Source organism: Lissotriton helveticus, chromosome 9 (genome assembly GCF_964261635.1).
Source record: "Lissotriton helveticus chromosome 9, aLisHel1.1, whole genome shotgun sequence".
Classification (NCBI taxonomy): domain Eukaryota; kingdom Metazoa; phylum Chordata; class Amphibia; order Caudata; family Salamandridae; genus Lissotriton; species Lissotriton helveticus.
The window spans coordinates 1,071,302,505-1,071,315,926 of record NC_136070.1 but is presented as its reverse complement, the minus strand read 5'-3'; positions in this window follow the sequence as shown (position 1 = coordinate 1,071,315,926).

Sequence of the window (13,422 nt, the reverse complement as noted above, 5' to 3'; positions counted from 1 at the left end):
ACACCCTTTCTTCTCAAAGTGACCTGCTTTAGATTTCCAAGTGGCCCACTTATTTGTTACTATGTTTTCTTACTATTGTTTGTCTTATAGCAGATGTGACCTGTTATGGACCTATATATAATGAACAATGCTGACTCCTAGGTATGAGTGCGGTTGTAACAAAGGACTTTTATTGGTGAATATGTTGAAAATTGTTCCAATACAAAGAGTCTGCCTCACTCAAATCCAAAACAATCTGCCCTACTCGAATCCAAATCAATTTGCCTTACTCCAGTCTGCCCTACTCCAATCTGCTCCTCTCAAATACCAAACAATCTACCCCACTCCAATCTGCCCCACTCCAATCTGCTTCACCTCAATCAGAAACAATCTGCAGACTCTAATATATCCATTTCCTATCTACTCTACTCCAATCCAAAACAATCTGTCCCGCTTCAATCTGGTCCACTCCAGTCTGCCCCATTCCAATCCAAAACAATATGCCCCACTGCAATCCAAAGCAATCTGCTACACTGCAGTCTGACCCACCCCACTCCAGTCCAACACACTTCAATCCAATCCACCTCACTCGCTCCCAATTCACCACACTCAAACCCACCCACACCAATCCAATCTGCCTCCCCAATCCACCCCAACCTAATCCACCACAATACACCCCATTTCAATCCAATCCACCTCACTCAATTATAATCGACCCCACACCAATCCGACCCACTCCACTCCAATGTGATCCAACCCATTTCAACCTTTCCCAGCTCATGCCAATCCAATCGAACCCAATCCAACCACTCAACTCCATTCCAGTTAATTGCAATACACTCAACTCCAATACCGTGTTTTGCAACCTAATTCACCACAATCCAACCCATTCCAATCCAATTCACCCCTCTCCAATCCATCCCAAACCACCCTATTCTAGTCCAACCTACCCAACTCTAGTACAATCCACCCCACCCCACCCCACTACAATCCACCCACTCCAGTTCACCCAATCCAGTCCAATCTAATCCACTCCACTCCACCCCAATTTACCCAACTCTCAACCACCCCACCCCAATCCAACCAACCTTACCCCTGTCCTATTTCTCAGATTTTCCACCCATACCAATCCAATCTAATCCACCCCACTCCGATCCGTCTCTCTCCAACCCCCTCAATCCAATCCACCTCACCCCATTTCAGTCTATTCCAATCCAATCCAATCCATCCCATCCAACCCACCCACTCCAATCAAACCAACTCCATTCAATCCACCCCACTCTACCCTAATTAAATCCGCCCCACTCTACTCCAATTCAATCCACCCCACTATCTCAGTCCACTCCACTCCAACCCACTCCACTCTATTTCACCCCACTCCACAATACTGCACTCTACCACACTGTCTGCCACTGAAGCACTGAACTCTGCTCCACTCCACACCACTCTGCCCCGACAAATCCACTCTACAACACTGTACTGCCCCATTCCAATCTACGACACTCCATCCCAAAAACTTTTAGCCATTCTGAACAGCAGCGACACTGATGTACAACCTGGCAAAACACATTGCCAAAGTCAACAGCTCTTGTGTAGGTAAGATGTATTGGCTTTGCCAGTGCTTGTTTATAGAGTCCTCAATTCTGAACTTCTCCCGTTTATAAGTGATTTAGATGGCAGGTTTTACTATTACCGAATTTAATGGAACTCTGCTAGGTCTCATTTCAAATTGTATGCCTTCAACTCACTCACTTTTCCCTTTGCAAGGTGGCGGCTTTGAAGTTGTTTATGCTGGCGCTACAAATTAATTCAGTTTTCAGTTTGATCCTATTAGAAACCGTAAGCATGCTACAGCCCTAACATAAGCACTCCATGAGCACTGCAGGCGTTTTATAGCTGTGTCTAGAGCATCACCGTGCGAAAAAAGAGGTCATTTGTGAAATATAGTTAATTACATGAACATTACAGGTTTGCACAACTCATGATACTGTCGCTGAAAGTGTCACACCCAAGGCTTTGAAATGTCACGCTGAAAACATGCAAAGCCCACACATAAACACAATGAAAACTTGAAAGCTGTGAGAGAAGCAACCCCTGCATGGTATTTCAAAGCAATGCTGTCTGAAGCTCATATTTTAACTTGCTGTGTTACACTGTTCAATAATGCAATGTGATGACAGCACGCGTTCGGCTCAGTTGAGTGCATTGTTCATGGTACGTCCGAATTGGAGCATTTGCATGTCTTTCATAACACCCTTTACCATATGCCAACATTTTAGAACAGGAAAGTGAGAAATTATTTTAAAAAATCTGGGTAATGTATTTTTCCCAGTGACTTCTATTGAATCAGAGGCAATTTCAGGAGGGATAGAGCTAAAATAAAGCCATGTTTGGCTTAAAAAAAACAGGAGTCTCCCGCCAGAATCAGATCTGTTGGAATATGCGCTTCACATCGGACCTACCATTTCAGTCTTGACTTCTGGAACAATCTGCATCCTACACGGCTCCTGTGCTGAAAGAGGTAGGTAGGACTGCTGCTTATTTTGTGGGCTTCTTTTAAAAGGGGACAGAAAAAGTTATGGTGCCGCTTCCCAGCAGCCTTTGCTAGTGTTTGATACTTCTGCAGGCTGTGGACAGGCACATTTCATAAACTATACCTCCAGCATTCATGTTCAATGAGTTGCAATTTAGTATTAACCTTTCTTAACAGCTTGACATGATGAATGATGTTTCTAAACCTGTAGCAAAAGATTGAAAGCTGGGGATATCTAACTTCGTATAATCACAGTCCTCTGCTTGGTATTTTCTAGAATGTATTCTTCTCTGACTTCAGCGTTTGCCTTCTTTTGCTTTCTTCAGTTATTCTGTGCTTGTTCTCTTTCTATGTTCTTCTCTTCCTTTGTTTATTACGAATCCGATCTTGCTCGGTAGGGCTCCTGAGGGCATCCGTCTGGAGCGAGTCTGAGTCGCGAGCGCAATTTCTGACCCACTCGTCCCGCCGTACGAGCGCGAGTACGATGTGAATATCGCCTCGCGCTCTGAGCGACTCGTACCCGTCAGCCGGATTGACTCAGAGCCTCCGACTCAAAAAAGCCTCGCCGACGGGACTTCAGGGGGCCGTAGTGGCCCCCCTTTACCCATAGCCCTACACTCGGTCACAGGGGAGACCCGAGGGTCCTCTACACATGCATGTATGGTGCGGGAGGGCCCCAACGTGTCCCCATGGCAGGGGGCGCCCTTTTCCCCGACAAACTTTTTTCTCAATAGAAGCCTATGTATGCAACGTACAACAGGCTATCATAGACTTCAATGGGGCTCTGAGGGACCCGAGTCCGCATCTTACTCAGGCGTTCAGAGCCCAGGAGTATGAGTTGTTCGGAAAGCTTTATGGGACCGAGTCAGCCTTAGGGCTTCCCGAGCAAGATTGGAATTGGGCCCTTTATGCTGCTTTTGTCCTCCATCTTACATCTCCTCTCATCCCCGCCTACTACTCCATCTTGAGCTAGCCCCTTGTTGTCATTGCTTGCTGTCTATAGTAATCGTAAATTTCGTAGCCTCCCTCTTCACTAATGTACTTAAGTGTGTTTTTGTTCTCACTTAATTTCCAAGTCTTCTCAAATGTGATTGCTTAATACCCCCCATGTTACTGTCATATTTCCCCTTTCACTTGCCTTTTCATATTTTTTTTGTTGTTTTCTTACTGCACACTAGTTGTCATCATTCTCTATACTTTTAATATTGTCAGTCAGGCATTGGCTAAGCGGATCAAGTTGCTCGCTCAATGTTGGAAGAACGAGACTTATTGGCCTTGCCAATGCTTGTTCACATCACCATGGGAGGCAAACTTGCTCTACTTCTGCATATATATTGCTATTAGGGTGATGCATTACTGCACAGACTGCAGGGCAGGCCAGGGGCAGGCAACAGAGGTTTCCTCTTTTGAGAACCACACACGAAAATAAGTGCCTATCGAAGAGCTTGATGTGACTACCCATGTGTGAAATACGTTTCAAGCCAGATGCCATGTTGTCAAGCTGTACTTGGTTCCTGTCCGCCGTCATTTGAGGAGCCTTTGTGAAGACAGGAGGTAGCTGAAAGGAAAGCTCCTGCTCAATGAGAGCTTGACATTCCTGTTTAGCCTTGCATGATGAGTAGACGTGATCACCTCGTCATTATGGATCCGTTGTTCTGCTTCCAATACCTTGATGCTTTCTAGGAGTTAAGCTCAATAATGCCCCTCTGGATCCATCCGCGTTATCTTTAGTAATTAAAGTGACGTGTGTCCTCTATTCCTCAAAGCAAAGGTAATGGAAAGGAGATTGGAATGTCTTACTTCGGGCTAGCCATCAGTTTATTGTTTAGCAATTTCAGCTGGATTGTATTTGTCAGGGAAAGACTGGAACATATTAATGAGCTGGAGATGTCTTCCCCTTGCAAAGAATAATGAGCACAAAGGTTAAATCAATGGCATGTGTGTAATAGCAAGTGCCTCCTGGAGAGGGTGCAGATTGTCCCCAGAGAGGCCGCCATTTACTTTTTAACAAGGAGGAGGCGAATCCCGCTTGGTAATTGCACGTAGGAACATGCTCCACCATGGAACATGCTGTGCATGTTAATTGTTATCCTGATTTATATTCATAAACATGGCATAATGCAAGCATTCCATCCCACCTGGCTCCTTGATGAGGGAGAGGACCCTCTGAAACAAGTTTGATCCCTGCATTGAGGGATTTCTATGCTTGCAAAGTGTTTTCAGCTCCCTTCACCATCACTTATATCAAAGTTGAAATCTGACGTGGACATATATAGTACGACCTAGAGAATAGCATGAAGGTACCAAAATCACCGGATTACGGGAAGTATCATCACATCTACATTAGCAACTTAGTGATGTCCCCGGAGGTGACATCTCACAGACGTACATCCCTATGATGGGCTCTGAATCTTTATTTATTCTCTTTTTTTCCTGAAAACTTTAGGCTGTAGCAAGTTAGTGAGCAGTAATTTATTAAAATTGAAGGTGCAAATAACAGCTATAAAACTAGTAAAACTAAAGAAATACCTATTGCTTAAAGCATTTTGGTACATTTGTGTATCATAAGCAATCAACAAAGCAATGAAGTGCTCAACAAGGGGTAAATTACTGTGGGGGGGGAGAAGTAAAATCAGGAGTAGGATGGGCCAGGAGGAAGAGCGTGGCAGTGCGGGAAGGAGGCCTGGAAGAAGGCTGTTAGCCAGTGACTTTAGCTTTTAAATAGCATGAGGCCAGCTTCACTCCAGGAGGTGGAGACAGCTTTGTGAGAGGCAGCCACAGTCCTATCGGGTCCAACCAACAACTCCTCCCCCTACTCTAAATGCAGCCAGTTCTATTCAGCCTGGCTAGGAGTCACCCAGGAAAGGCAGGACACATCTCAACCCCCTTTGGGTCTGTCCCGTGTGAATGAACAAACCAGCCCATCTGTCTGAAACCCAGATAGTTAATACACAAAATAGGCAGAGGCACATGGATGGTTAGACAAGGAAATACCCACTTTCTAAAAGTGGTATTTCCAAACACACATTATAAAATTCATCTTTACTAAAAGATATATTTTTAATCCTGAGTTCAGGGATACTAAACTCCACTTTTGTTACAGTTCCCCTTGGTCAGCTACATTTGTAAAAGTGTTGCAAGGCAGCCTCCAGGTTAACCTATGGGAGAAATTGCCTTGCAACAGTTGCAGTATTTCACTATCAGGACATGTAGAACGCCCCAGTGCATGCCCCACCTTTCACATACACTACACCCTGCTCACAGGGGGGGTACCTTGGACCTAACTGAAGGGTGCCTTGCATGTAAGAAAAGGGGAGGATAGGGCCACCAAGTGGGTGCACTTTCCAGATCGAAATGGCAGTTAAAACTGCATGCAGACACTGAAGTGCAGGCCTGAGACACCTTTGAAAAGCTACTTGAGCGGGTGGCACAACCAGTGCTGAAGGCCCACTAGTAGCATTCGATTTACAGGCCCTGGGCACATACAGTGCACTGTACTAGGGACTTATTAGTAAATCAATTAAGCCAATTATGGAAACACCAATCCATAAATACAATTTACAGTGGGAGTTTCACTTTAACACTGAATAGCAGTGAGACAATAAACCCGCAAAACGAAGTCCAGCATATCATCAAAAACCCAGAGGTCAGAAGTAAAAAGACAGGGGAAACATGCCAAAAGATGCCAGGTCTAACCTAGTGCATCTGGCCATTTCAATGATGTTGAAGCACAGACTTTTGCCAATTAAGTGTTCCATTAACGCTTTCCACAATTCCAGAAGGTTATGGTCTTGTAACTTCAATGTAATATTTGCTTAATCTGTAATGTTGTACAAATCATATTTAGGACCTCATTATAAGAATGAGTCTCTCTATCCAATTCAAGAGAAACAGGCATCACGTAACATGGTATCAATTCTCACAATAACAGTTTTGCTACAGTGAGACTGTCCTTTCTCCTGGATGGGTAGGCTTCCACCCATCTCAAGAAGACACACTATCACCATATATATCTCAGCCCATTGTGAGGAGGCATCTCGATAAAATCGACCTGCATCCTATTGAAAGGACCTCCTGATCTCCCTATGTGACTTAGTGTAGCATATGTTATTTTCCCTGCATTCAGCTGTTGACAAACTACCCATCTGTGAGAAATTTTCTCTGCCAGCATTCTGAATCTGGGCTTAAACCAATTTTCCCTGAATAAATGAACCATAGCATCTCTGCCTAAATGTGTATATCCATGATAGTACCTTATCACTTGGAACAACAAACTGTCGGGTAACACTGGTTTCCCATCTGGTGACATCCAAATGTCATTGGAGGTTTTCTCGCGACTTACTTTTATCCAGCTATTTTGCTTTGTTTCTGATATACTTTCTTGTATTCCTTTCAATTCATCCCAAGTATCTGTTACTTTCATCAACACTGTAAAAGATGTCTCCTAATCTGATTCACATGTGAAATTTCCATGCCAGAAAAACACAATACTGCGCAACTGAATTGGCGTACCTATTTCCCTGGGCGATGTACCCATTGCCACTTTGATTGGCTACATATTAAACCACTGCAATTTCTTCCAGTAACTGTACATTCCGTTCCTTATTGGAGGAGGTAAAAAACCCTTGCTGTGACCATAACTGACCAAAATCATGGACAACACTATACTGTCTATCTGTAAAAAATAGCTACTCTGATATTTGCAGGTAAACTGTATGTTCTTGCTAGGGCAATCAATTCTGCAATCAATGCTGATCGAGCTCCATGAAGCCAGGAAGCTTTGAAAACATAATTTATGGTGTACATGGCATATGCTGCTCTCAGTGTGCCTTCATTAATTCTGTGATCTGAGCCATCTACAACACAGGGGCTTATTTGCAAGCCCCTGAGTGCCACCGGAATGTCACTGTTAGCCATGGTGCGGTGACACAGACTGCAGGGCCACATAAAGCCTCCCTGTGTAGTATTACATGGACTTGTAGATATGCGCTAAGACAACGCAGTGCAAGTTGCTGCATTGCCTCACACAGTGATAGGAAGCATGCCATCAGCATTTGATGGGTGTTCCCATGTAACACTCATGGCATTTGACACATTCCCAGATTTACAAGATTTTGTAAACCTGGGAATGTGTCTAAAACTTACACCTCCCCAGGGGTGGCGTAGGGGAGGTGCAACAAGAAGAAATAACATTATTTCTCCTACTTTTTTCCTCTTTCCACATGTGCTGCATTCTGCAGCACACATAGAAAAGGGAAATCGCCTTCATTGATTGTTTTTGTTAAGGAAGGTGTTCCTTCCTGCACAAAAACAATCACCTTTTAAATGCAGACACCCTTGCACAATAGCGCAGGGGTGCCTGGATTGGCGCATGGCAGTCATTTGTACACCAGTGCGGGGGAAAGGAAATGAATGCTTTGTATTTCATAGATGCTTCTTATTCCTGCCCCTTTCTTTTGACACAGGCAAGCGCAGAAAGATTCCTTGTGGTGCTGCCCCGCGCCAAGACCATGGAATTGAGGCCTGGAACATAATCTGGCTCAATCAGGGGTCCACCCTTAATATCAGGTCTTGGCTTATTGCATAAGACTGTGACATCGAGGCAATCATGCTCAACATCATCACACACAGTGTCATTAATTGTCAGCAATGTTGAAGTGTTAAGAATCTGACATCTTTTCTATATAACATTGTCTGTTCACATCTAGTCAACTGATTATGGGGCATGTATAGTGTTTTTGTTCTCACCAATAGAATCACCACCCTATGTGGGCCCATAACAGTTAAAGATTATCCCTTCACTATGTTCTCACTCTTTTCCAAATGACCGGCGGGTACAGAATCAAGTGTGTTGCAAAAGTATGCAACTGGCTTTTGTGCATTTCCATGCATTTGTATTAGTGCAGCCCTCTCTCTCTCACTGCAAATATAATGTGAATTCCTTTGTGTAACTCAATCTTTCTTTCAGCTCTAGGTAAGCTTTCAAGCACTTGTTGTCCCAAGGAATCGGAGCAGAAACATCTCAGTGTGTCAAGTCAGTAGAGGCTTTGTTATCCACTGTCTACAGTATCCAACCATTCCCAAAAACATCCTGACTTCCTTTTGAGTTCGAGGTTGATTCATCTAAAGAATTGCTTCCGCTCTCTCTAGTGACACCTTCCTCACTCCATTTTCAATAATGTGTCCCAGATATTGAACTTCTTTCTGATAGTACTGCAATTTATCTGGAGACACTTTCTGTCCATTCAATGCCAGATGATTCAATAAAAGCAATGATATCTTCTTTACAAGATTCTCGTGTCTCCGATGCCACTAATAAATAATCTAGGTATTGTACACGTGCTGACTTATAGAGCATTTGTAATGAATCCAGATTTTTCTTCAAAATATCGTTAAAGATGGACGGGCTTTCTGTATACCCTTGTGGGACACCACACCATGCTAATACCCTCTGCTGGAACAAGAAGGAAAATAAGAACTGACTATGTTCGTACAATGGCACTCTGGAGAAAGCCTGACACAGGCCAATAACTGTAAACCATACTGCAGTGCATGGAATGTGAAACAATATTGTGGCTGGATTTGATACCACAGATCAACATGAAACTATAATTCCATTTATCTTCCTCAAATCCTGCACTATTCTATATTTACAATTCCTTTCTGTAACATGTCCTCTATTAAGAGAGTTATTTCTGAATTTGTTTCAGGAGTTAAATGATAAGACAGGGTTCTAGGATATACTGCATTTGTCTTGACGGTAATTCAGACTGGTTCTACACCTTTGTTTAGCCTGATATCTTTTCCTGTGAAATACCAAACAACTGCATTTATTGTGCCTCTTAAATCTTCAGATAATTCCTCAACTGTAATTAATGGAAACATTTCCATAGCTGTCTGTCGTCAAATCATCTTAAATATCATGTCCTCATCATGGGTCTGAAATGCTACACCATTCGGTGTGCGATATATTGTACAAAAAAACTTGCACAATAAATCTCTCCTACAGATTTATGGACTTGAATCACAAACCACATACTGATGTTTCTCTTCAAATGAAAATAATTTTACTGGGATCTTCTCTGAAATTGTTTATTTGTTACTCCTACAACTTTGATATTTTTCCATGAGAGAGAAAGTTCCGGGACTTCCACTTTTCTAAAAGTGAATTGGGTAGCTCTTATTTCAATTAAAAATTATATGGGGTAGCCATACACTTCAGCATCGACATTTGGTCCACTCTGGTCTACCTCTAAAACTATGCCAAGTACGCAATCTTCCTCCCCTCTCAGGCACCTTCATTGAGATGCATCTCAATTAAAACAATTATTTTTGAAAAATTAGTATTATTGCAAAGCATTTTAATTTGAAATTTGAATTGTTGACATTGCAATAGGAAAACAATTTGCAATTATTTTAGGCATTTGATTAAAATTGAATCTAGGATTTCCCATATTTTGTGGTAACATTTGAGCTGGTGGGACTGGTATCATTGTAACCTGTCTCTGCATAGGTGCGTGCATTTGCTGTGCAGGGACATTCTGCATCTGCATTCCTCTTGGCATTTGCACATTTCCACTTATATTTTTAGGATTATATTGACACTCCCTCTTTCAATGACCGACCCTATGATAATTGTGACACAGAGTACTCTTTCTCATAGCAGCAACATCCATTTCTGAATTTGTATTAATCTGAACACCTCTACCTCTGCATTGTGACACATTCAGTCCACCTTGGTTACACTGAAAACCAACATGCAGAAGAGCAACACCTTGCATACTACACTGATTTCCTGTAAAAGAAGGATTCTAAAAACCTTTCTGAGTCATCTTTGTCTGTGCCAACATACACTTCTCCTTGATCATTTTCTGCTTAATTTACAACTCATCTTTGTAGTACTTAGCATATCTTAAGACTTCATCAAGCCATTTATTCTGCCAGCAGATCATGCTTTGAGTTGTATGCAAACTGGTCTCCGGGTTCAGCCCAAAACAAACTAACTGAGACCCATGTTCTCTATTGCTGCATCAACCAACTGTACCCAGCAACGTTTCAGTAAATGTAAATTTTTAGAGAGATCAATTTTATATTTCTGAGCAAATTCTTTCAGCTTATCATGTATGACAGCTACTTGTCTTGTAATTTCCTCAAACAGATAAATTAATTCTTTATTTTGATATTGTTCTAGATGTTCTGGCTCTAAGCATCCTCCTATTGAATCTATGACATAATATCGACAGACAGAATATCTACATACAAAAATATCGGCACAAAAATATCGAAATCAAAAATATTGGAGTTATATCTTCATAAAGGTAAGTACAAAAATATCGAAAAATTAATATCGTAGTACAAACATATCGAAATTAAAAATATCGTTTTTTTAAATGTATTAATAATAATGTAAAAATAATTTAAAAATACATATAATTTTACAAATATTAAATAAAAACATTAAAACATAATTAGAAAATTAAAAGTAATACATATACATTTAAAATAAATTAAAAACTCTACATATAAATTAATATATATACGAACTCCACATATTGCAACAGTAGGAAAATCGTTGGATAGCATAGGGGTAAAAATTACTATTCCCACTCCAGAGGGTGCAACAGTAGGGAAAGCATTGGATAGCGTAGGGGTTTAAATCACTAATCCCACTCTAGCGGGTGCAACAGTAGGGAAAGCGTTGGATAGCGTAGGGGTAAAAATTACTATTCCCACTCCAGAGGGTGCAACAGTAGGGATAGTGTTGGATAGCGTAGGGGTTTAAATTACTAATCCCACTCCACAGGGTGCAACAGTAGGAAAAGAGTTGGATAGCGTAGGGGTAAAAATTACTATTCCCACTCCAGAGGGTGCAACAGTAGGGAAAGCGTTGGATAGCGTAGGGGTAAAAATTACTATTCCCACTCCAGAGGGTGCAACAGTAGGGAAAGCATTGGATAGCGTAGGGGTAAAAATTACTATTCCCACTCCAGAGGGTGCAACAGTAGGGAAAGCGTTGGATAGCGTAGGGGTAAAAATTACTATTCCCACTCCAGAGGGTGCAACAGTAGGGAAAGCGTTGGATAGCATAGGGGTAAAAATTACTATTCCCACTCCAGAGAGTGCAACAGTAGGGAAAGCGTTGGATTGCGTAGGGGTAAAAATTACTATTCCCACTCCAGAGGGTGCAACAGTAGGGAAAGCGTTGGATAGCGTAGGGGTATAAATTACTATTCCCACTCCAAAGGGTGCAACAGTAGTGAAAGCGTTGGATAGCGTAGGGGTAAAAATTACAATTCCCACTCCAAAGGGTGCAACAGTAGGGAAAGCGTTGGATAGCGTAGGGGTAAAAATTACTATTCCCACTCCAGAGAGTGCAACAGTAGGGAAAGCGTTGGATAGTGTAGGGGTAAAAATTACTATTCCCACTCCATAGGGTGCAACAGTAGGGAAAGCGTTGGATAGCATGGGGGTAAAAATTACTTCCCACACTACTCCCCCTTTAACACACAACACACTACACATATAAAAAAACACAATTAATATAAATTTCAATTAATCAATGAATAACAATTAATATTACTAAATTGATGTAATTATAAATGAACTAATTAACACATATTAATTACTAATTAATTAACAATAAATACCAATAAATAAATACAATCTCTTTAATTAATTACTTTTAATTATATCACACCCTATCCCTCTATAAACACACAACCCACTACACATAAATAAATCACATCATTTAATCACTTAATAATTATTAATTACCAATTAATTATTATTTAACAATAACAGAAAATTAAATATATTAGCACATTAACTCTAAATAATTAAATTAAATAATTAATATTATTTAATTACCAATTAATTATTAATTAACAATAACAAAAAAGTAAATATATTAGCACATTAACTCTAATTAATTTAATTTACTAATTAATATTAATTAATTACCAATTAATTAGTTAACAATAACAAAAAAGTATATATATAAAAACATTAACTCTAATTAATGTAATTAACTAATTCATATTAATTAATTACCAATTAATTATTAATTAAAACTATTTACAAAAATGTAGTAATTAATTAACAAATTAATATTAATTCATTACCAATTAATTATTAATTAAAAATATTTACAAACATATAATAATTAATTAATTATTATTAAATTACTTCCCACCCTATTCCCCTATAAACCCACAACCCGCTCTGATACTAAAACGCAAAATGTAAACAAATTTACTAATTTTTAAACATACATTACAAAACATATTTAACAAACATATAAACATAATAAAATACATAACACTATACAAAATTTCGATATTAGTAAATTTCGATATTAGTAACATACATACCTTAAAAAACATCGATATTATTGTATATCGATATTTTAATTTCGATATTTTGTCTCACTACCCTCCTATTATCTTCTCTAGTTCCACCTTCAATTTAGTAATGTTCAAAGGTCATTCCCTTTCAACTTCTTGGTTCTCCTGTGAAAATTTACAGTCTATCTTTCTAATTCCAGATGCTTCTTCCAACTAGGCTGTAATAATCCCCTGTCTAACTAAATGTATGTCTCAGGAGCTGTGAAAACCAGCGTCTCTCCATCTATAAGAGCTTTTATTGTCTGTGGTGGTCTCCACACAACAATCGGTGAATTCTGTGAAGTTGGGACAAATCCCGTAACAGGTGTGACTCCCACTGCTCCTTGAGCATCCTGTAACAAATCCATGTTTTGCGGGACATTTTGAACTGGCCTTAGTAAAGTCTGCACATTTACTGGAGGTTCTGATACAGCATTATGCAATACAGGTGCACTGATCTCAGCAGAAACTGTTGTTTGTGGTCGAGCCACAACTGATGGAACTATCTGAAATACCTGCATAGGTCTT